This window comes from Haemaphysalis longicornis, unplaced genomic scaffold (genome assembly GCF_048455015.1).
Source record: "Haemaphysalis longicornis isolate Haplotype H1 unplaced genomic scaffold, Haemaphysalis longicornis Haplotype H1 scaffold_1, whole genome shotgun sequence".
NCBI classification, from domain to species: Eukaryota; Metazoa; Arthropoda; class Arachnida; order Ixodida; family Ixodidae; genus Haemaphysalis; species Haemaphysalis longicornis.
The window spans coordinates 428,389,864-428,415,324 of NW_027526203.1; the positions used below are offsets into that span (position 1 = coordinate 428,389,864).

The 25,461-nt window shown below is 47.3% G+C and overlaps 1 protein-coding gene across 6 annotated transcripts in view; it reads right to left on the bottom strand.

Annotated features, from left to right (window-relative positions):
- The window catches only part of LOC144155702 (thiamine-triphosphatase-like), a 496,904-nt gene that overhangs the window by 303,087 nt on the left and 168,356 nt on the right, over positions 1 to 25,461 (bottom strand). For 5 of the 6 annotated variants that reach the window (XM_077687310.1, XM_077687307.1, XM_077687311.1 and 2 more), the window contains one exon: positions 8,902 to 9,011. The exons of the other annotated variant lie outside the window; for it this stretch is intronic. The gene's annotated coding sequence lies outside the window, so the exon portion shown is untranslated. The remainder of the gene's footprint in view (positions 1 to 8,901; positions 9,012 to 25,461) is intronic. 6 annotated transcript variants of the gene reach the window in all.

The following is a 25,461-nucleotide window of genomic DNA, read 5'->3' on the forward strand; positions in this document are numbered from 1 at the left end:
TACTATCGTACTCAGCGGTCGCGGCGCGCGGCCGCCTTTCCTCCTCTGGAGTGGGCGCGCGATCACGGCGGGCCCGGCGCGGCTGCTCCTTTGCCTTGACTACGCTTCGTAGGCATCGCGCGTGCGGGTTTACCACTAATTTACGCATTCTATTAATAAATGTTGCTAATAAATGAGCGAGACTAGCAGCTTAAGAGTTGCATACTTTAAAGCACACAAAAGTTTTGGCAATTTTGTTCTTCTGAGCTCTTTCTGTCCTACCTTGGAGTAGTGGCACAAAATTCTTCTACCTTCTTTCCAAACTAAAATGGATCACTGAAACTTGCCTGTGCCGCAGATGGTATTAGTTCCATCCACCGTTGCTCCGGTCACATTACCCGCCTATCCGGTCACATTACCCGCCTATAATGTCATATAAGACATTACCCGCCTATCATGGACAAGGAGTGCAACGGTATACCTTGATCCCATAAACCACGTGTAGGTATACATTTAGATCGTGCGTAGATGCATTTACTTAGCGCGCGAAAAATCGTCGCATGGCTTCGTTCTTCGTTCTTCGTTTGCGATTTGGGTCTTTGAAGGTTTGACGATCGCTTGGACGCACTTTTAGCCAAGGTTTTGACGCATTTTTGACGCGGTTTCGGTGTGAGAAAGCTTCCGCACTTCTCTCAACTTTCTACAGGAAGGGATGGTAATGTGTTTTGGGTCAAAAGAATATTTTTAACGCGTATTTTTTTGGTATCGCAAAGATCAAGCACACATTTTTTTTTTCAATTAAAAGAACACTGCGAGTACCAGATGTAAATTGATGTTTTGCCTAAAATATGCCGCATGTGTTCTTTTTGCTCAATAATGTTGACAAGTATGAAGTATGTTTTCTAATTCAGAGTTTCGGAAAAGTTTCGCCTATACAAACGTCCCGTTCAAGTATTCTACCTTTTCGGCGGCAGGCTGAATCGAGGGACATACATACGCACACTCATCACCGGCCTGTCTACGCCCACTGAAGGGCAAAGGCCTCTCCCATGGATCGCGAATTGGCTTGGGGAGCGACCTGATCCCAGCGACCATTGCCGGCAACGCACTCCCTCACCAGAGCAGGATTGGCCACCCTGGTGTAGTAATGGCCCCAACCTCCCATGAATACGCCAATACGCACACTCATATACCCAAACACATACATACATACATACATACATACATACATACATACATACATACATACATACATACATACATACATACATACATACATACATACATACATACATACATACATACATACATACATACACGCATGCATACATACATACATACACCCATGCACAGAAATGAGAGTTGGCAGTCAAGAAAACCTCGGTCTGGTGCGATAACCACTAGGCTACCGGCGGAGCGATTTTCCCCTCCACTTTCTGGGGTATTTATGTTTAGGTATTTTTGTTTCCTGTGCTTGAGGGTGGTAGCCAGCGCCACTCGGACTACTCGGGGTGAAGGGGACCTTCTTTTGAACCCCCGAGCCGTGACTCAAGTGTCTACGACATGTCGAGAGTGGTCGACCAGCGTTGAACCCTCTTAAGCTTCCTATGGCACCAAGACTGCCAGAACAGAGGCCCTCGCTATGCATGTAGCGAATCAGAATAGGAAATGAGGGGCTCGTTGAAAATAGCACAGAAATGAGAGTTGGCAGTGAAGAAAACCTCGGAAAGCAAAGGGGCGGATGTGGTAGGTCATTGAAACAGATAAAGAATTTGGACAGAAAGAAAGAAAATGTAGAAAAAATGCCCGCCAGGTGGGATCCGAGCCCACGACCTCCAGAATACCGGTCTGGGGCGATAACCACTACGCTACCGGCGGGGCGATTTTCCCCTCCACTTTCTGGGGCATTTATGTTTAGGTATTTTTGTTTCCTGTGCTTGAGGGTGGTAGCCAGCGCCACTCGGACTACTCGGGGTGAAGGGGACCTTCTTTTGAACCCCCGAGCCGTGACTCGAGTGTCTACGACATGTCGAGAGTGGTCGACCAGCGTTGAACCCTCTTAAGCTTCCTATGGCACCAAGACTGCCAGAACAGAGGCCCTCGCTATGCATGTAGCGAATCAGAATAGGAAATGAGGGGCTCGTTGAAAATAGCACAGAAATGAGAGTTGGCAGTGAAGAAAACCTCGGAAAGCAAAGGGGCGGATGTGGTAGGTCATTGAAACAGATAAAGAATTTGGACAGAAAGAAAGAAAGTGGAGAAAAAATGCCCGCCAGGTGGGATCCGAGCCCACGACCTCCAGAATACCGGTCTTGTGCGATAACCACTAGGCTACCGGCGGAGCGATTTTCCCCTCCACTTTCTGGGGTATTTATGTTTAGGTATTTTTGTTTCCTGTGCTTGAGGGTGGTAGCCAGCGCCACTCGGACTACTCGGGGTGAAGGGGACCTTCTTTTGAACCCCCGAGCCGTGACTCGAGTGTCTACGACATGTCGAGAGTGGTCGACCAGCGTTGAACCCTCTTAAGCTTCCTATGGCACCAAGACTGCCAGAACAGAGGCCCTCGCTATGCATGTAGCGAATCAGAATAGGAAATGAGGGGCTCGTTGAAAATAGCACAGAAATGAGAGTTGGCAGTGAAGAAAACCTCGGAAAGCAAAGGGGCGGATGTGGTAGGTCATTGAAACAGATAAAGAATTTGGACAGAAAGAAAGAAAATGTAGAAAAAATGCCCGCCAGGTGGGATCCGAGCCCACGACCTCCAGAATACCGGTCTGGGGCGATAACCACTACGCTACCGGCGGGGCGATTTTCCCCTCCACTTTCTGGGGCATTTATGTTTAGGTATTTTTGTTTCCTGTGAGAGACACACATGCATACATACACACATGCATAATCACACATGCATAGAGACACACATGCATACCTACACACATACATACATACACACACGCATACATACATACACACACATACATACATACATACATACATGCATACATACATGCATACATACATACATACATACATACAGACACATACATACATACATACATACATACATACATACATACATACATAAATACATACATACATACATACATACATACATACATACATACACACATACATACATACATGCATGCATGCATGCATGCATGCATACATACATAACAAAAGCTTGATGTGGGCGAGTTGGTACATACTGCTAAAAATTAATCGGCGCTAAAACAGGGACGAGAGGAACACGTAAAGCTGGTGGCCACCTATCTGATCACTGCAAAAGATGCAAGTTTAGCCCCCTGCTAGATAGGACAAATTTCTTGCGGAAAGCAAGAGGAAGGCTTGAGCGCGAAATTATGGAAGCTCTTTTTATTAGACAAGCAGGGGATAACTGCGTTAGTACTCCGTCCTTATCGCTGACTGATAAAGAAGTGGCTTTTTTAAAAACGTGATGCATTTTGACGTCAATATTGCTTTTAGTTTTTAGTTTTTTAGTTTTGTGTATATAAGCAGCATCTTTTTTCAATAAATTCTAGTTGGAAGTTCGTCACCGTGGTGTGAGTTACGTGTTCATCTCGTCCCTGTTTTAGCGCCGATTAATTTTTAGCAATACATACATACATACATACATACATACATACATACATACATACATACATACATACATACATACATACATACATACATACATACATACATACATACATACATACATACATACATACATACATACATACATACATACATACATACATACATACATACATACATACATACATACATACATACATACATACATACATACATACATACATACATACATACATACATACATACATACATACATACATACATACATACATACATACATACATACATACATACATACATACATACATACATACATACATACATACATACATACATACATACATACATACATACATACATACATACATACATACATACATACATACATACATACATACATACATACATACATACATACATACATACATACATACATACATACATACATACATACATACATACATACATACATACATACATACATACATACATGCATGCATGCATGCATGCATGCATCAGTTTACGTAGCCCAAGAAAGACTATCATCTTTAAAAAAGGAAGAGAGCTGCACCTCATTCCATTTTGGTCGGCGCATTTGCAGTCAGCAGGGCGTAATAAACAAGAAGTATGCAAGAACCAAATGAGGTATTTGGGAGCGATCAGTATGTGAAGCTAGTCTACACTTGAAAGTATCCGATGTAGAATGGGTCGTGCGCGCATGTGTTAGTTTGGGTGACACATTTTTGCATGTTCCTACTGGAAAGACAATTTTTTTCGCCCAGCATACTCTCTAAAGGCTTACACTGATCCAACAAACGGCGTAAATTCTGTGAAAGCGGCATTTGGCGTACTATTATACTAAAAAGAACTATGCGGGGCACATAAGGTTACTCCCGAATTGTTATTTATTTATTTATTTATTTATTTATTTATTTATTTATTTATTTATTTATTTCAAAGTTATTTCCATTCCACGTGCTATTTTTGCTGGCAGGGTAGGCACAGGCATTATCTTGCTATACATAAAAAGCATGAGAGGTTTTCGTTTAAGCAAGGAATTCTCATGAAAAGAGGAACAAGGGAAAGTAGAAGTGGTAACGAAACGGGCCAGAATATGCGTAAATGTCACAGTGCAGAAGCTACATTCTCGAACTGTTCGCCTCACATCTCTTTGTTCATTGTGCTGTGACGTTTGCCTAAACGAGAAGTGATTAGAGCATATTTATGGAAGATTACAGGCTTAAGAAAATGAAAAAAAAAAAAAAAAAGAAGCGGGAGAAGGGAGGGAATCTCAGTGTACCACACGACTCCAGATCTGGTTGTTTTGAGTCAAGTGGTAAGGTATAGGTCTCGACGTCTGACAAATTTTCCGCTTCATTGCAGTGATTACTGAAGCAAAGCAATTTGCTTTGCATCACCGCAATTTTTTTTTCTTGGGAATGGGCCTATATACAAGAATACACTGGTGGCCCATGACATCTTTTCCGACGCGTCCTACTTGACCTACGCCTTGCAACAAAATCTGTTGGGGCATAGCTTCAGCAATTACGTGTTCTTAGCGCCTCTTCCCTAGAGCTTCTCGAGAAACGCACATTTTCCATCACTTTCTTTTTTTTTTTCGAAAGGTGCGAAAATGCGGCGCCCTCGGGGCTAACGCGAAACGTGGCAAACGTTAATGAGCTCGCGCGCAACTCCGCTTGCCCGCTCAGCGCCGCCGCGGTGGACGACGGAGAAAAATGGCGCCCCCGCTATAGTTACCCTGGGCGGCGCGGGCGCTCAGCATTTTGCACAGTTTCCTCAGCTGATGATGCGTCTCGTTACGCGCTTCTTTGACGGGGGCTCGTTGCTGGCGGCCGTGCTTTCCGGGAGGGTCGCGCAATTGGCAGCATCCTCTCAAGACAGAGCCCGGTGACGTGCTGCCTGACACTGCCTCAACGAGACCTTATTGGTCTAATGGTCGTTCGCCTTGGAACATGATTCATTCCAGCGTTTTGTTATCCCATTTATCGCCCTCTCCGCCCTTTCTCCCGCGCATCCGCTGGGCGCGCGGTGTTGACGCCGAAGCCAATGTGGGGGCCCCTTTGTGCCTGCTGCGTTGGCGCGCCAGAGAATGGAATGAGAACGAGGCCCCAATCGACGCCGGAGAAAGACAACGGGCCTCTTCTGTATTCCGGCTGCGAGCGGGCTTGTTTCGTGCCGCGGCGCGCGCCCTATTAATGCTTCCCTTCGCCGCCCCCGCCCGGCTATGAGCAGCGCAGAGCGCCTTGTTAAGCTATTTGCCCTCTTTCACGCCTAAATTTATCCAGCCGAATCTGGCGCTGCATTGTGAGGCGTCTTCTCACTGCGTGCAACCCGGCACCCGCCCGCAGCCCGCGAGCTGAGCGGCTCGCGCTGCATTATGCCACTTGCAGCGGAAGGGCTCGGAGAACAAAGCATTAGGAACCGCTGCTCTGCTTTACGCACAAGCAACAAAGCCTTAGCGCAGGAGCAAAATGGACGCTCCACGAGCTGTACTGCGGATCTTCTGTTAAGCTGTATGCAAGCCTATTCATTTTCTTTGCCTGGTGTCGCACACCTTGATTTCGAGTAGCTAACTGCGCACAAATACCGCAGCTTTTTTTACGTTAGGAAACAAACTTGGCGTGTTTCAGCAAGGTTATGTACGCTGGGAGTCGTAAGTGCTTAGGAACGGGGCGGAGTAGAACTCGCACGGCTGCTGGTCGTTCCATAATTCATTTGAACAGCCTCCAGAATAATCGCTCTGATAAGTGGTCAGCAGGATTGGCATGCAGGTCCCTAGTTTCTAATATTTTTTTTTTGTCAGCAGCTTATGCGAATGCCACAAATACGGGGTCTCGTATACCAGGTTTCCGCGCTTCCAACAGTGATGTAATTATTCCGCGTGAACATGCATAATCCCGGATACATGCCAGGATATGTAGCGACATTTTGCATCCGGCCACCTGTAGAGGAAACTCGCGTCGCTCCGACTCTCTGATCCATTCCTTGCGAATACAGATGTATTCGCAAGAGATGAAACAAAAGAGATGAAACTCCTACGTGACCGCAACCCTGGGGATGGTTACGTGGCGTGCACCGATCTAGGGGAACTCTTATATTTGATTTATTGTACGGTTTTAACGCGTCGACGCAACGCAGGCGATGAGGCGCGCCGTAGTGGAGGGCTCCGGATTAGTTTTGACCACCTGGGGATCTTTAACGCGCGCCGAAGTCTTGTACACACGGGTGTTTTTGCTTTTCGCCTCCATCAGAAAAGCGACCGCCGCTGCCGGCAATCGAACCCGCGTCCTCGTGCACAGCAGCGCAATGCCTTAGCCACTGAGCCCCCGCGGCGGGTGGAACAGTATTATTCTAACCCGCATCAGTGTCTCATAACGGTATACAGCAATGCGTTGTGGATGACTAATTGAACTTTGTGCCTGCTTGTGGTGCATATGCCGATGTCTTTCTTGAAGTGCATTCAATATATTTGCGGCCAACTGTTGTTGGGTATAAGTACGAAGAATACCAGCAATGTTCCGGTATTTCACTCGGCTCTAGGGTGACATTCCTGTGCCTGATGCAAGGTAGACCGACCACTTTCTGGGGGTTCGACGGATGGCGTGATATATAGCTTTGTGCCTGTACATTGGCGATTACATAATTTTTATCATTTTTTAACAGCGAATCTGTTTAGCAAATCATTATCGTTCATGTCCGCAGTTAAAAATAGCAAGAAAAAGCCGAGCGCACGTGAGTGCGCGCCTCGCAGCGACGGCCCGGCAGTTTAAAAAATCATGAAAAAGCCGAGCGCTCGTGTGTGCGGGCCTTTCGACGACCGTCCGGCGTCCCCGGCGCACGTTTGTCAAGCCAATCATACCCAGTCAGGGGATTGGCCAAGATTGGCTAATAGAAAAACTCCCGCGTTCGCCGTAATCGTGGCAACACTTGCTCGGAACGAGAAAGACACGTCATAGCGTACGCGCTTCCAAGGTGATGTCCAATGATTATCATTCCCCCAAAAATGAAAGAAGCTCACACTTATAGCAACAATGGTGGAGTAAAGGTCGTTGCGCCAGGGAAGAAGAAGCAAATCGGCTGCAATCGTGGACTTAAACCGTCGTGATAGTCCAGAAGGTCGCATACAGCTTCGCTACCTTCAGGTCTTACGCGTTAGTGCGAGTTTCGTTCATTTTTTAATTCAGGCTGAGCCATGTATATTGTTAATAGCGTATTGGGACGCTTCTCCAAGAAGATAAATGTGTTCAGATTCACCGGGGAGGCGCCTCACGAAGGGTATCTCTAGTTTTGGGACACGAACATTCGCCTACTACGGGAGCCTACTGTTCGGGTACAGGCTCTGAGATCTATAATATCCCTGTTAAATTTTGAATCCAGCCACTTGAAGCAGTCGAAAGGTAGCATTGCCGTTTCAGGTCTCTTTTTGGCTCCAGGCAAGCACTGTGAATATAAGGGCGAGGAGACCTTAATGTGTGAGCTTGGTATATAGGTTTAAGGAAATAGACTGCCCCGATCTGCGGATCGGTTGGCTGCGAGGAGGGATTACCACGAGAATAAAGTCTGGGAAGCGGTGCATATCTAAGAAACGCGCAGTTTATTTGGGTTGCCAGCAAGACTAAACTAGCAGTAAAGGTGAGCGCAACTACGTGCCGGAGAAGTGGTACTAATTGCGGTTACGTACGTTTGTTAGGTGGAGCACGCTGACAGATTTGCACCATGTCTCACTCTCACCCGAAAACTCCTATATCGGCCAGTTGGCGCAGTAATGTGGCCTCCCAGATTCTTAACCTGTACTAATTCTGGGGCTCGAGGGCAGCACTGTTCTGTTTACTGAAGCAGACCTAACAGCTCGCGAGCAAGTCGAAGCATGTAACATCCCAAAGGTGGTTAACGTTTTATCGAGTATACTGCAGCCCTGTGAGGTCACGTTCCTTGATGGTGGGATAGGATACTACGCCTGTTTATTCCGCCTGTTTCCTGATCATATTTAGTTGCTAACTCATGGCGTCTCGTCAATTTCTGTGTGTCTGTGCGTTTTAGGCTGTTTAAATATGAATCATGTAACCTATCAACAGCTAGTCGACACAACGCACTAACGGGCTTGTAGCGCCTGCAGTCACGACGATTTTCGCAAGTGGGGGACACACAGGCGAATTTTACACGGTGTGCTACAGTAACTGTTGTGCATTGTGAGGCTTTACCTGTATTTTTTTGTTCGGGATGAACCAGCTTGGTGAGCATTTATTGTAGGATCTCATCGCTAGTGTTCATGGGTGCGACTCATGTGTCCAGAATCCAGAAACTTACCTGAAGCAGCTCAGAATTCGCCTTGAGTGTTTGGATCACCGCTTTCCTGGAGCGTTTTCTGAGTCCTCAGCGTCACAGGCTGGGAAGCGTTGGACGAGGAAGCTCGGCAACTGCGTAGAACGGCACGCGCGCGTGTTCGTTTATGGTAGCTTGGCACGGTTAATACTTCAAGCGATGCATGCAAAAGCGGCCCCGATCATTTCACTGCCGCCTTTAGATTAACGTGCGCCACTCTGCCATAAGAATCGCAAGACAGTCCTTTTCCCGGAATACCCCGAGAGGCAAAGGTAAAACGCGATACCCGTAGCGGCACTTAAAGGGTTAGACGAACAGTGCAGGAGCAAAGGGGGAGAGCGGGACGGAGAGAAGAGGGAAGCGAGGAGCGGACGGGATTAGTTGAAAAGGGCGAGGCAGGAAGAAACGAAAAGGCGCGCTCTGCGATGAAAAATTACGCCGGATTCTCCAAGTTTCAGATAAACGTTGATGGCCCCAAGAATGGAGAGCGCTCAAGTTATGATCGAAATGTCGGAGGAGCGAAGCAGTCGCCCGGGAGCGCGGCGCCGTTTAACGTCTCCCGCGGCCGGCGGCGCATATACCAGCGAGGATGTCTGCGCGTGTACTTATCTCGGGTATGCATATTACGCGTTCTCCGTCCCGCATGGCTTTAACGCCCGAAATTGGCCGCTGTTACGGAGGCGTAAAGAGCCACTGCTTCGAGAGCAGCCGGCTCCGACAGCGGCTCAGAAATCGGAGGTGAGGGAGTTTGCAATATTGCGGAAAATGCTCGCCACCAGCGATCGACGTATAAATTTGCAGCCCCCCCCCCCCCCTCGCCCCCCCCCCTGCACGTATGCGTTTCCTCTTCCCTTCTTATTCCGCGTTCTTATCGTTCCGATGACGCGCGTATACTTGCTCCAGTGAAAAGAAGACGCGAGCACTCTTTGTTTTTGTTGCATGGTGCGCTCATACGTCTATTGTTCCAGATCTAGCACAAGAAACACCATGGATACGACGACTCTGGTCCTACATACTCAATGGCGAGCATACGGCGTGCGTGTCCACGCCAGTGCAGCAGTCGCACCCGTCCCTACGGTTATATCCTGTAAAAGCGATAAAATTCGCCTGCAAAATCATCGGACGAATAATCATTCTTCTCTTTTTTACAATAGTTATGATCACATGAAGAAAGCATACGCAACAAAAAGGCCGTCACGAAAGAGACGCGACAAAAAACGTCCAAGGCGTATGGAAATGTGGAGCGACAAAGTGGTGATTCCGGCTAGAGTACCAAACCGCGCACAAGACCAAAAATAATGGTTAGTTGTCCTTGCATGCACGAAATTAAACGGGAACGCGTTTCTGAGGAAGCGTAAAGAAGGAAGGGGAAACATGAAAATAAAATAACAGAAATGGCGTTTCTTTTTTTTTTTTCTTTTGTTGTTGGAGGTTGTAACCACAAACCAAGCGCTTCTCCACCCCCAACCCTAAATACCTGCTCCTTTTTTCACTCTCTGCGGCATGACGAACATGTTTACTTAAACATCATACGCCTTCCTGTTTACGACGAAAAAATCAATTAAATATAAAGATATTCTCATTAATAAAACCAGTTTTACAATATGCTGCGTTCAAAGAAAACAGTTCTTTTTTATTTAGCAGTTTCAGTGCAATTTTCACTTTAAAGGGACACTGGAGTGAATTTGTCGAGCTCCCGGGTTTGCTTGCACTGTGTAGACTGGCTCAAATTAACACACTTTTCATCGTTTATCCGTTTGATAAGTCGGTAATTATTTTATAAAGCGCGAAAGAAGAAAAACTACCATGCGCGGTTGCGGCGGCCGCACCAACTAAAGGCTGTGACGACAGGAGGAGATGCACCTTGATTGGACAATGTCCAAGGTTAGCATATAAACAAGTTTCGGTTTCGGTTGTGTAAAACAACATCCTTGACATCCGACGGCACCATTTGATGGGCTTTCTCGATATCTCAGTAATCGTCGTACCGCGCTTCTGCCATGTTGTCGGCTGTAAAATGCCTAAAATAAGCCTTCCAGGACGGCTTGAAATGTAGCAATTACTAGCCGAGGCCTAGGCAGTGGATGAACCAAGGAGGTTAAAAACCTCCTTGGGATGAACGCCCTCCGCGTCACCGCAGACGCTCAAATGCCATGCGCTTTTCCCCCATATTTGGAGCTTGCCGCACTCATGCCTAAAAAGCGTGTTCGCACCAGGCCAAGGGTCTGTTGATTACGGCCTGTGCCCACTGCCCGCAAGCAGTCGGTGCTTATGGCAACAGCGCGCCAACGAGAACTCGCTAGCGCGTTAGTGTCAGCCTGCGCGTGTTCTGTGAAGTAGTTCTTGGAGCAGTGAGCGTTACAGCCCAAAAATGGTGAACACAGTATAGAAAACATGGGCCGAAAAAAAAAAGTCAACTTACGAAAATAAAAAAAAAACAATATACCCTCGGGGATTCGAACTTGCGACTTGGAAAATAATATTGCTAGCGCTGCAGACAACTCGGCCACGGGGCAACGCTGACCGCTTTGGAAATATAAGGTATACAATGTACAGTGCGCAACACCCTTGTCTATAACACTGAGTTTAACTTCGACTGGTTATCTCTCAAAACTGCGGACTCAAACTTTTCACAAAAAACGTTGACGTCAAAATATATGATCAATACTTCAGAATGACACAATGAATTTCTTCAAATGTTTTTCGGGCGAGGCAAGATAAGGCTATAAGTACTAAACTTGTGTTATAGACAAGGGTGTTGCCCTCTGTACAGCCAGTTTACATTTTTATTTAGTTTTAGCATTTTAAGTACTTTGATTGATCATGGGGTTTAACACGCCGACGCAACGTAGGCGATGAGGCGCGCCGTAGTGGAGGGCTCCGGATTAGTTTTGGACCGCCTGGGGATCTTTAACGTGCGCTGAAATCTCGTACACACGGGCGTTTTTGCTTTTCGCCCCCATCAGAAAAGCGGCCGTCGCGGCCGGGAATCGAACCCGCGACCTCGTGCCCAGCAGCACAACGCCTTAGCCACTGAGCCACCGCGGAGGGTCATTTCAAGTACCTTAGGTGACGATTCGTTGTATAGCGCACGTGCAGTAAGCGTCACCCAAATGTCTACAATATCTCACGTCTAGCAATTGCATTTCTTAGACGGAAAAGCGTTCGCAGATGCGTGGTCGTGCTGCTGACCGCTGTGCTTGTTCTACCAGCGCAAGAAAGTGCTTCGTGCTCCCTAGTTGTAGTTGATTTAGTATCAGTTGATTTTTAAAGACGATAGTCTTTCTTGGGCTACTTAAACCCAGAAATTTTGGTCTGTCTGTATGTCTGTCTGTCTGTCTGTCCGTCTGTCTGTCTGTGACTCGATTCAGCCACCCGGCCAAAGCAAAACAATGCCTGCGCAATAGTCTTATATAGTCACAGCTAAATCTACCCGTCTAAGTCCGGTGTAATGTCCATACTTGTCAACATTGTTGAAGAAGAACAAGACATTACGCAAATATAAGACAACAAATTGATACAGAAGTGATATTTGCAGTGTTTCTTTAAAAAAATCATACATGCTTGACTTTTGCGAAATGAAATACTTCATCAATTGCAGAAAAAAAATTCCCTCCGCCGTCGCCTGCTGTCGCCCGCGCCACTATAGCGTCTGGCGCCATTTTAAGAAAATCAACCGGCAACAGTTACTAAAGGTTCCACTAGATAGGTTCCACGTTCTGCTTGAACGCACGTGGAGTAGGGAAACGCGGTTCTATAAACGTTGAAGTAGGCCGCCTCGATTCACGCGCGTCTTCGCCGTACGGCAGCGTTGGCATCGAGACACCCGGTTTGGAGCAGTGGAACGCGGGAAATTTAAAATCATTTAAGCAAACCTGTGGCGTCTTTACCTTGGGAGGAGCGCGATGCATGAGGAACAACATGAAAGGTGAGCGGGAAAGCGAAAAGAGGCCTTTACTTGGCAAAAGTAGATAAAGACCATCGTCTTTTGACGACATTTGCAACTAAAGGAGCAGATACGCGGCCACTTTTATTTCCTTAGTACCTATATTGACTTCGCTGACTCTTCTCCCGCGTTCAAGTGGCCTTAGATTTTCCTACTAGCATACCAGTCAGCGAAGCGTCGCATGTGCGCTTGTGCAGCGCTTGTCTGGAGCGACCTTGACTTGGAGCTAGATACAGTATACTAACTATCAAAGAAAAGAAAGGCACATTCTTCCATTCACAAACGTGTCGTGGCTTCGTTTCAACTGCGCGAACGAATTGCGACGACCCGTCGGCGGCCGGCGTACTAAACGCGGGGCCGACTGACTCTGCCGGAAGGTCAGCGAGCCGTGCAGTAGCTCAGTCAATGGTCAAGCCAAGTCATCTCCCCCTGACGTCACACAAAAACGCCACAGAAAATTGGCGAGGATGCAGAGAGGAGGACAGCATTTTCGAATTGATTTGTCTACTAAATAAATTCGCGTAAACGCGCTCAGAATGGTCGAAACATGGTCTATGGGCTCCGGACTAAAATTTGCGCTAGTAATTCCGCAATGTTTACCCCGCCGTGGTGGCTCAGTGGCTAAGGCGTTGCGCTGCCGAGCACGAGGTCGCGGGTTCAATTCCCGGCAGCGGCGGCCGCTTTTCTGATGGAGGCAAAAAGCAAAAAACGCCTGTGTGTACGAGATTTCCGTGCACGTAAAGATCCCCAGGTGGTCAAAATTAATCCCTAGCCCTCCACTGCGGCGCGCCTCATCGCCTGCGTTGCGTCGGCGCGTTAAACCCTACAATCAATCAATCAATCAATCAATCAATCAATCAATCAATCAATCAATCAATCAATCAATCAATCAATCAATCCCGCAATGTTTACAAATCACTCCAGTGTCCCTTTAATAAAGACTTCAAATCACACAACCCTACGCAAATGTAACAAACTTTCGAAGCACAGGTGTACACATACGTACAATATATGCCGGAAGCTTGCTCGGAAACCTTGAATCGGAAAGCGGGAGTGCGAGACGTCGAACAGCGAGGAGAGGAGGAGGCGAAACGTTTGATTGAGCAAACAGAAAAATGAAGGAAGATGGGTGGCGTCCTCAGCTCAGGAACCGAGGAAGTATAAATGTCTAACTGAAGTCGCTGCTTCTTTCCGAGCGCTATCGTATGCGTTAAAAATGCTCAGGAGACACGGGGAATGTAAAATAGGTGTTCCGATCTTTACGAGGCCGTACAAGATTTGCACCACTGTAAGCGACCAAGATACAAAAAAGAACACCTAAGAGAAGCCATTCTGTATTGTGTACGGGAGGTGCAGTAAACGCATTAACACACACGCACACGCACACGCGCGCGCACACACACACACTATTATTATTATCACCGTCATCATAATAATCTTCGTCGTCGTCATCATCATCATCACCATCACTACATCACTTGGTGTTGGATGCCTTCCTGCTCCCACTTCGCCTCTGCGCTTGTATTGTTCTTTATGCCTCTTATCCCTACTGTCGGTATCAGCTCAGTTGCCTGTCTTCTTCAAATAGTGTTCTGCCAGGCTCTACATCTTTCTCTCAACTTTCTCGTTTACCCCAAGTTTGTTTCATGGTTCTTTAAAAAGCCCCAATTCTTGCCCTTAATGTGAGCGCCTCAAGTACGCATTAATTTTGCTCTTTTGTGTTTGGTGGCAAAAATGAGGCACAGTGTTCGTTACTTGATAAAATTTCGCGAATGTGCTCCATCCAACATAAAATGTTTGCCTGATCTCTTTCCGAATATTCGTAAGAGCACTGGATACTTGTCAAAAATATTTATGCTCCTTGTGGCACTCCATTACCTAGATGAAGGGTGTGCATCACTGTTTTCCTACTCGTTTCTGGTCAAGCTAGTTAGGTATGTTCACAAGAAAGGTAAGCAGGACGAGTCTTGTCTTGTCCCGCCTCATTCTGTGCACGTACGTTGGCAAGCGACGCACCTTTGTTTTCTTAAACACTGTTTCGCAAGACTTTAGACTTTCCCCCAGACTTCTCCCGGTAAACTCTCCTTCAGCACCTTATTCTACTGAACTCTCCTTCAACAAGCAAACAAGCACTGCCCCCCCCCCCCACCCCGCCCCCCCCCCACCCCGCCCCCCCCCACACACACACACTTTCCCTTGTCTTTTCTTTTTTTTTTTTTTTTTTGCAGGCTCTTTCCAGAGTTTCCTTGTAGACAATGTCACCTGCGCATACCAAGTGGCTAGCGGGGCCGTTCACGCTTATTAATAACTGTCACGTTTCCTAAACTCACCCTCTGAACTATCGGAGAGATCACGTACATTTGACTGGCGCTCCCGTTAATAAATAACTTTACGCTCTCCGTACGGAGGATTATCGATGGCGTACGTTATTTCTATGTGTCACTGAAGAGAAGTATGTTTGTCCCCTCAACTCGCTGGTCTCAAGATCCTCTCATGACTGCGGTTGTTTTCACTGAATTCAGTGCTTTCTGATAACCTATGAAAAGCATGCGTGTCACATTCCGCGGATTTTCGGATGGCCTGTTTGATCGTTGGCCATAGCTGACTTGCCTGTCCTAAACCCAGCTTCTTCTATAGGTTGACGGAAAGCTAGAATATTACTTCCTCAAACAGCTATTTACTTGGCAAAGAACTCGTGCGCCATAGACGAACTTGCCAATGGGTCTGTTTCTTTTTGGCATTACCGTTGTTGTGGACAAAAATTATTTTCGTTTTATTGCATGCTACCGCCGCCTTCTAGGGGCATTTAGGCGACTCATCGTCCTTTAGGCGATTCATAGTTATTCTGTGATCTCTTGCAGCCTTCTCTTTCTCTATCCCCTTCAGCACGTTCCCAAACTACTCTTTAAAGCGACGGATTTCTTAGTCGGACCGATGGCGTCCTTTCAAGAAACTAGTGCCCTTTCTCGTAGACCAGTTGGTCGATCGAAAAGCTCTGGTAAGATCTCTGGACACACGGCGCGTGCGTGAAACCGGACTTTCATTGTGTCAAAACGGTTACTTGGAAATCGCGAAAAAGGGACGGCTCTAGATAAGACAATACACGCATCGATCATGGACGATGAGTTCTACAGAATACTTTTATCTCATTTACCCCGTACCGGTATACGTTTAGATCGTTCGTAGATGCGTTGACTCAGTGTGCGGAAAATCGTCGCATGGGTTCGTTTTTCGTTTGCAAATTGTGTCTCGGAAGGTTTGGCGATCGACTGGACGCACTTTTGGCTAAGGTTGGACGCACTTTTAGCGAAGGTTGTGACGCATTTCTGGCGCACTTTTGATGTGAGAAAGCATTCACGTCTCTGTCAGCTTTCTTTAGGAAGGGATAGCAAAGATTTTTATTTGTGGTAGAAATTTTGTCTATAGAGCCAGTGCTGTGAAGGATATTCACCCTTGTGGCGTTGCGGTGATGCGACTATAAGTTCAATCTTCTCGCTGTTTTAGGTACATGAATCTTTTTCTTTCTTTCTTTTTTTTTTTTTGCTGTGCATACATTTGATTACGGGCGATACCAAATCCTTTCTATGGATTTTTTTTTTGCGTGCGCGTGTATGCCATACTTTTGAATATTTGCTTATCGAGCGTACGTAAAAAATCATCACTCATTATTCACAATTATTCACTCGCGTATGGACCTCTTTAATGGATTCAGCGAATGACGTATTATGAAATGCTGAATGTGTTGCGTGCACTACCAGGGAACGCAAATGGTTGACTTGGAGGAAATATTCTGATGAGTGAATCCTGCTGTCTCGGCTCTAATAACCAGCTGAAGAACGTAAAAACGATTTGTCGAAAAAAACAAAAATGCGCGCGCTTTGCGGTGAGTCAAATTTTTAGAGATGCTGATATATAACGGCAGATTTTACCATTTGTGACTGCGTCAAAGGTACCCTGCCACACTTTTTTCAACTTTCTTCGAAATCTTAAATTCTTGCAGGACGTAGTCAACCGACACGCCGTGTTGGTTGACTATGGGTCGCAATTATGTGGTCGCAAAGTACCTCAGCCAAAAAATACTACTCTGTGCTCATCAGATAACTCAAAAACTTGCTCGAAAGATTTTTCTCTCTTTCCCGGTCTTCGCGTGCGACCACTGGAAGTACGTTATTACAGCGGTGTAGTGGCTATTGGCCGGATTTTCTTCAGTTGCAGTAATGAACGCATTCGATGGCCACTTTAAATAGAAAGCCACAAAAGCAAAGCAGTAACGGAAGGCGTATCTGCTGCGAGGATAAAATGACGCACTGCTGCCGCGTGCTTGGGATAACTATAACTTTCGCAGTGCTTCCAGACGCGATGGAAAGAAGGAAAGCGTTTGTCAAAAGTGTTGTATAGTCCCTTTAAAGTAGTTGCTGTTGAGTGAGCCACATCAGCTGGGCCGTAATTACCGTGCGTAGCTTGCAGTAACCCCTAGTCTGCTTAGGCCGGGTTCAGACTGTTGCCGCAACTGTCGTAATTACTTTAAATAATGACGTCATTTTACGTCTGAGCCAACCGATCTGCGTGACACGCCGTTCTTTTGCGTCCATAGATCACGATATGGCTTTTGCGTCGGTAGTCTGAACGTAGCCTTATGGGTTGACGGCGTAGATTTTTTTTTTTTTATGGGAAGGAAAGGGACATAAGTTGCCAACTTTCTTAATTACGTTGTGAGTAAATTTGTTGTACTCAGAAAGCCACGAGGTATGATGAGAATTATAATTTCCGGCGCCAGCACGACGAAAGAAGGTGGCAGCGGGTAACCTCGTAGAACGTATAAGAGCAGTAAAAAATGCAGTGTCAGTTACAAAGCGCATTCCTGCGTCATCTGAAAGGAGGGATCGGGGATGCTGCGAGACTAGTAATACATCTGCTTTCGTCTTCTCATATCCCTAAGTTGCTTTTGTGTGACCGCAAAACAGAGGGAGTTGGCATCGGAAGGGTGGAATACTCTACACAAGGCTACCAAAGTTACCGATACCACAAAAAAAAATAAATGAATAAATAAATAAATAAATAAATAAATAAATAAATAAATAAATAAATAAATAAATAAATAAATAAATAAATAAATAAATAAATAAATAAATAAATAAATAAACCTTCACGAAAATATTTAAATTACAACCAAAATGGGCAGTGAATTTGTGAATACTACATTATAGCTAAAAAAATTCTCTATATACACGCACAGTTGGTGCTCACAATCGACAGGATGCGTCTTTCCTAACATAGGCAGGCCTGCTGGGATAGGAAAGCAGGGCACATTCAAAGCGCCTTACAAAGGAGATGCTCAGAGAACCGTTGCCACGAACCCTCTTAATTGCTGCCACTGCTCACGAAAGAATAGAAAAAAGAGCTGTACTCTCGCAGGCCTTAAAATACGCCCTTTGGAGACAAGTGGCATTCGAGTCTTGCTTTCTTGGTAGCCGTCTTCAAAATATTGCGTTAAAGGCATAAACCAAGAAAACTAGTCAGAAAGTTTGAAATAAACAGTATTATCAACGAGTCTGACATTATTTTGTCCTCCGCTGTAAGCAAGCGTTGATGTTAAATCTAACACGTTCATGTTTCGCTGCTTAGGCAAGACGGTGCAGCGGAATCTCTAGGAGAATGAAACAAAGAGCTTGGACAATCCCCGTCACAACGCACTCGGGGTAATGGTTTAATTCAAAGTTTTTAATTCACACTTCTTAAAACTTTAAACTTTTTATTTTGCATAGTAGGGGCGACATTTGCCCAGACACGATGACAAAGGTTTTGTGCGGATTGGAATGTGCAAAGCGCGCGAGCCGGGTGGCTGGCGCAAACACCACGATGTGGATTAACGCAGAAGGATCTCCAAATCTCGCCATCAATAATGTTTCGCAATCCAGACTGAATACGTAATCTCTTCCAAATGAGGCGATGCTATATATTACCGCCGCCGAGGGCCCCTCGGAGACAGGGAAGAAAAAAGCACGGACTCGCCATCAGATGATCGCAGTCATCGGCGGAATAATCTCTCTTAATTCCCGAATTCTAACGCCTCGCGTTCCTTTCGGCTGACATCCATTTTTCCTTCTCCGTTAGGAACGCACCGCCGCTTGCGCAGCGAAAGTTTTCAGATTAATAATCCCAGAGTCCCAGCTTTATTTCCTTCGACGGTGAGCAACCATAATCCCCCTGTGTTATGATTGAGTATGGGCATTCGTGTTACCTCCTTTTGGTAAGGCTTTTAGGCACATTTACCAACTTTATAGAAAGAACGCTGGTCGGGGGTTTCTATTTTATCGCGCGCTTGTCCTTTTCGAGCCCGGCATTACACATATCGGCACTCAAATGCGCGGAGCGTGTAGTAAGCTCATCTTCACACGTTGGTCAAAAAAGTGGGCCCGTGCGTTGTAATAAGCTTGCTTGGCAACTAGAACGTACATTCGCATGATGTATGATAGATTAAGAGAAAATAAGCGGGTCATTAACGTGTCGTCACATTTATGCATACGCCCTGAGTGTGCATACGTGGAGGGCTGCGTGGACGATATCGTTGCGGGCCTCGCGTCACCAGTCTAAGCTATGAGTTCTGGAAGCTGCCGCAGTTGTAGCATCAGTGAGAATTTCCTCTTAAAGGCCTTCAGTCATCCTGTGTACTGAAAGCCGCTGTCGGTTTGAACAAGTGCCATTATCTTTACTTCTAACGTTTTTGCTTTGAGAGAGAGGTACTTTTGGCCCACGTCTGATGGTTTTTTGGCTATATGCTGGCCGGACGGTCTAGCAAATGCTCCGCATGCGTATAGAAACCGAACCCCGAAGGGGCTATTGACAGTCGTCATAGTAACGACTCTTGTGGGTGCCCCATATATAACTCCATGGGAAAAATGGAACTGGGGAACCTGAGCGCTCATTCCAAGTGACTGCCGGACCATGGGAGTACAAAGCTGGGTGGACGCAAAGTGCCACAGAGCCAGATTTACGCGCACCGATCTTTAGGGTAAGGAACCTCCGTCAAAAAAAGGTTAGGCTTGGTTAAGAGCTTCGAGGAAATTTTTCCGCAATAGTTCTGCGGGAAAGGAAGGGAAAAGGAGATTTCATTGAAGTCAAAGTTCTGTGGGCGTTCGCCTACACCGAGGAAGCTTCGTTTAATCGAACCCCAGTCGAGTCAAGGCTGCTTTTATAGCGTAGCGTAAGCTACACTGGCCGAGGTTGAGAAGTTTCGCGTGGACCCTGAAGGGTTATGCTGCGCAAGCGGGAGGAGCATTGGATTGGATTGGATTAGGTTGGATTGGATTGGATTTGGATTGGATAGGATAGGATAGGATTGGGTAGGATTAGGTTGGCTGGACTGGGCTGGACCGGACTGGACTGAACTGGATTGAATTGGATTGGATTGCATTGAATTGCTGAACCTTAGCTCACGCTACGTATATCCTGGCATAGCCGAGCTAAGCCATTGCTAATTTTTGTTGAGATACCACTGTCTTGTCGTTTCCACACAATCGCTGTTTGCCCAAGTTGAGAGACAGTTGGGTTAACTTTCCAGAAACGGGTGGGGCTTGGCGTCGCTCAAAACTCGACCTGCTGGCCACTTCACGTGTCTGCGGGGTAGCAATTAGTACCTGCATGCTTTTAGGCTAAGCGTGAGGGGGGTTGAGAAAGAAGGCAATTAAATGCCTGAGAAAAGCGGATGGAAAAGAAAAATAAACAAAGTGCTTCGGATTCTTTAATGAGGTAATGAACACTGAAAAAATGCACTGATGATTACTGTACTCCCTAATGGGAAATTTGTGCGCAGCGCGAACTGCAGTCTTCCCGGTCACGGCGCATATCTGCTGCTTCTAGGGAAGCGATCGCGTGATCAGCGAAGGCAGGGCGGCGCGCGCTACTCTGCCGTTATCTCGCAGCGCGTCGCCGCCTCCGGCGACCATGTTGTTGCAAACGGTGTTGGAACCTCAAGCGAAAATGTCACGTGGTGCGGATTCGCCACGCACGTAGTAGTAGCGTCTCCAGGAAGTGTGAAGGGCATGCAGCTAAAGAGCTGGGGCCATAGCAGCGCGTTCCACCCTCCCCGTCACACCCTCGTCAGGAGCTCCAACGACTGTCGCGTGCGGGCTCAGCACACTGCCCTCCTATCACACCCTCGCCACATTTTCCTCCTCCAACCCTGGAGTCGTCCTCACAGCTTTCGAAACAAACGCCGTTTATGCTGAGAAAAAAATGGCTGACGATTACTATACTCCCTAATGCGAAACTTGTGCGCAGCGCGAACTGCAGTCTTCTCGGTCACGGCGCATATCTCATGCGTCTCGGGAAGTGATCGCGTGATCAGCGAACGCACTGCGGCGCTGCTCTGCCGTTATCTCGCAGTGCGTCGCAGCCGCCGAGCATGTTGTTGTAAATCGTGTTTGAACCTCCCGCGCAAATGTCACGTGGTCCAGATGAGCCACGCAACGAGGAGGACGCCGAAGGACCGATGTACATGCATCACCCAGCGCGTGCTGGGCTTCTGTGGCACGGCCTCGGCATACTGCCCTCCCTCTCACACTTTCGCCATACTTTAATCCTCTGCTTTCCTGCGGGCTCATATTCGGTGGCGTCTTCTTTCTTTCGGTTATCTCGTAGCGCGTCGCCGCCGGCGAGCGTCTCGCACCGCTTCGGCATACCGCGCTCCCCCCCCCCCCCCCCCCCCCACACACACACACACCTTTGGCACACTTTCGTCCTCCATTTTCCTTCTGTCTTTAGTGTTCCCTTCGTTCGCCCGGTTACAGGGCTGGCGACGCCGCCAAACCGTGCACTAACATAAAAAAAAAGAAACATCCCCCTCGCGAGGGGCACGATCAAATGCAGAGCATTTCTGCGGGGGGGCGCGCCTGCAAGTCGTATGGATTACGTATTGGTTGTTGTTGTTGTAATTGTTGTCTTCCAGCGTAGACATTGTCGATGAAGTCGATGGTGAAACGTGCCGTGAACCCCCTGCCGCGGCTATGACGCAACGTGGAGCGGCTATGACGCAACGTGGCGCGGCTATGACGCAACACAATCCAACACAATCCACTTTAATCCAATCCAATCCAAATCCAAGCCAATCCAAGCCAATCCAATCGAATCCAATCCAATGCCCCTCGCGAGAGAGTGTTATAGCGCCGAAATCGCCACCACGCGAACGCGTGATGCTGACGTCACGATCACGCCACAGATGTTAGCGACCGCAGCGCGCGCGAACGACATATGTGGTTTAAGCGCGAACCGACCGCGGCGAGAGAGCGCGATGCGAGCGTCCCACCTGTTCTTGCGCGCGAACCTAACGCGGCGAGAGAGGGTGTTGCGCACGTCCCCACCTGTTGTGCGCCCGAACCGAACGCGGCGAGAGAGGGCGTTGCGAGCGGAGAGAAGGCGAGGAGGACGGGGGGGAGAGGGCGCACCTCTGGCCGACGGTTGAATGAGTCAAGGATATAAGGCACGTTCGTAACCTTCCGTTCTGTGTTGGCTTTGTGGCTCAGTTGGTAGAGTACCGTGCACCTTGCGTTCCGCCCGCAGAGTCGTAGGATCGAAACCTGGCGCCGGCAAGTATTTATATAGTGTAGGGGGAGCGATGCGGACGCGGACTACGGACGCCAACGCGGGTGACATCGTGAGTTACTAAAATGCTCTGCATTTAATAACTTTTGGGACAGACTGATTTCACTTAAAATTGAGTTTCGCGAAGAATAAACTGCAAACACGTAAATAACAGGTAGCGGTCAACCCTGCAGACGCGTAACTCACCATAACCGGACACAGTAAAAGTCTGAGACCCTTCTGTGTATGTGTCCATGGTTGTAAATTAAACAAACACGCTAAGAAATGAGGACTTAATCGCCGACCTTGCATTTTGCACGACCAGGTTCTGTAGATAACAGGTCGACTGTACTACATTCCCACCATAGCAGCAGGGGAAGGGCATAGAGCTGACTGCCCAGTACCAAGCCACGGATAAGAGCTTTTCCCCTCTACTGTTGTTGAAAATAATTATTACGAAACAGTCATTGCAGACAAATGGAACCAAGGATCTATTAACGTGAATGGCAGCACTAAACAATCCTCACAAGGGGTTATCTACAATCAGTGAATGTACAGTTGGGTAGTACAACCCCCCCCCGCACAAACACAAATATTCCCAACCTAGCCCTATTTTTAAAAAACAGCTCTTATTAGGCATACATTATGGTTGTTTCCCCTTCCGGGATCCAAGAAAAAGGCCAGGTACATAAGATGTGGGAGTTGAACCCAAGAAAGTGGATTCAAATACTATACACCATATTGATATCTGATTGCATAAGTGGATGGGCTCATCGACGCTGGGATTTGGGTGGTGGTCCATACAAAGTGTCCTGCTTTGGAATACTCACTGGTCTTGTTGAGGCCCCGTCGTAACAGCTTGCAATATCCTGGCAAGATCACCTGGTCTGGCGATTAAGAGAACACGGGTTGCTGTGATCGAAGTAAAATAGTAAAATGCAAGCGTTTTACTGCAAAGCAGTATATTTCCTGGCTAGGAAATATGCTGCATCGCAAATTACGATAAACGTGTTTTGTTTCGTGCACTCCGTGGACTGCGTCCAGCTTTGCAGGTCAACCTTCTTCACAGAGTGGAAGGGCACTATTTTTTTTTTTATTTTTCTCATTCTAGTGCGGGGAGTGTGCGCATCACATTACTCATTATTCATTACATTACTTCCTGAAGTTTACGTTCTCAGCATTACAATTTATATAAATATAATTGTATCGGATAGCGTTCAGTTATTATCAGGACGATAGAAGGTTTCCATTCTACAGTCAGGGGCTTAAGGCTACCAGCGAACAGTGAGAAAAGTGGCGTAGTCCTTTTTTGGGATACAACTCTTGGGTGGATGATAGTTAAGTCGGATGATCGAAGTAGATCCCAATACATGGCCATAGAATCAATTTCGTAATATGGCAATCCGCCTACAAGAGATGGCAGGTGACATCCAAAAAGATCCAAAACACTTTCCCAACAAACGTTTGGAATGTGTTTTGGTGGACTGACGCATCTGCCACTGGGGCGCCATTTGCTGGAAGTTTGCTTGTTTCCCGTCGTTTTGGTCGACGTCAAAAAAATTGGGGCAGCTACGCACTCGTGGCGCGAAGAGAGGGCAAACAGCGTAGCTGCCGGACCAACCTAGCGTATTCTTGGTTCGGCTAAATTTATGCTTCGTTATGCTTGGAGACACGGTCAAGTTTTCTGCATGGGGTCGTCCTTATCCCCCCAAAGAGCTATGAACACTCGGTCATTAAAGTATCCGCAATGCACGCGTGCCCACCGGCTCTGCGGTGAAGTTCTAAGAGTACAGAAGGGCACAACGGGACAAGCATTTGCTCAAAATTTGTGAACTCGTTCGGTAGCCACCGATCGTCTTGTGTGATCTGGCGTGAGGAACGCTAATTCAGTAGTTGGTAAAGGTTATCGCTTCTCGGCGTTTCATTTTTTGCATTAATTCTTCTCTTTGCACCGTCAAAATTACACCCCTCGTCGCAACAAGCAATAGAGCGAGCCACTCCGTGACGCATTTCCAAAGCTGTGCTTGTACCAGTGGCATCGCGCCTCCGACAGGTGGCGACACGAGTCCCGCCCGAGTGCGGCGAGGCAAAGCTACGGTGAAGCGGTGCCGGCGCGAATGATGACGTCATCGCGCGGCGAGGTTTTCCTGCGCACTTTCAATGGCCGAACCACCAGCTTTAAACAGCATTGCTGTTAAAGCTCTAAGCGCCATAACGAGGCAATAGCTTCCCGATGAAGGCGGGGTGTACAACGTGGCAGGTACATTATTGTTATAGGGTCAAATGGCGCTATGGCACTAAGGCATAGAAATGAAACTGGCAGGAGCGGTATGTGACATCGGTCCATGCAAGAGACGATAGCCAGACTGCCTCTACTAAGCCCTCTTTTTAATAAGAAGGATTCCTTGGCTACTTTAGGCTATGTTCAGACTAGCGACGCAAAAGCCATATCGTGATCTATGCACGTTAAAAAACGGCGTGTTACGCAGTTCGGTTGGCTGAGACGTGCAATGACGCCATTCTTTAAAGTTATAACGACAGTTGCGGCAACAGTCTGAACCCGGCCTTAGCCACATCACGTGTGTAGCCGATTGGCTGTGAGGCTATCAGCCTCCTAATGCGGTCATCTCCGACTTTCCTGTAAAGGGTGCACCCCAGCACAAAGAGTCTTATGGCGGTGAAGCGAACGCTGTTATTGATGCCAGGAATACTGCCACTACTCGCACTACAGGATTTTTAAGAGAGAGAGAGAGAGAGAGAGAGAAACTTTAATCACAGTTGAAGTGAGCATATTTGTGGTCGGGGTCTTCAGTCCAAGACTCCGTTGGTACGACCGGCTGTCTTCGCCCTTTCCGCTAGCAGAAGCTGCGTTTCAGGAGAAGAGCTGGCCAGCGTACTCTCCCACTGCTCGCGTGAGGGGTTGGGGATGGGGGGAAGGTCTGGGTTCCGTTTGCACAGCTGTTTAAGCCGAGGCACATCCATCCGGCGGAGACAGAAAACCCCCAGTGCACGTGAACGCG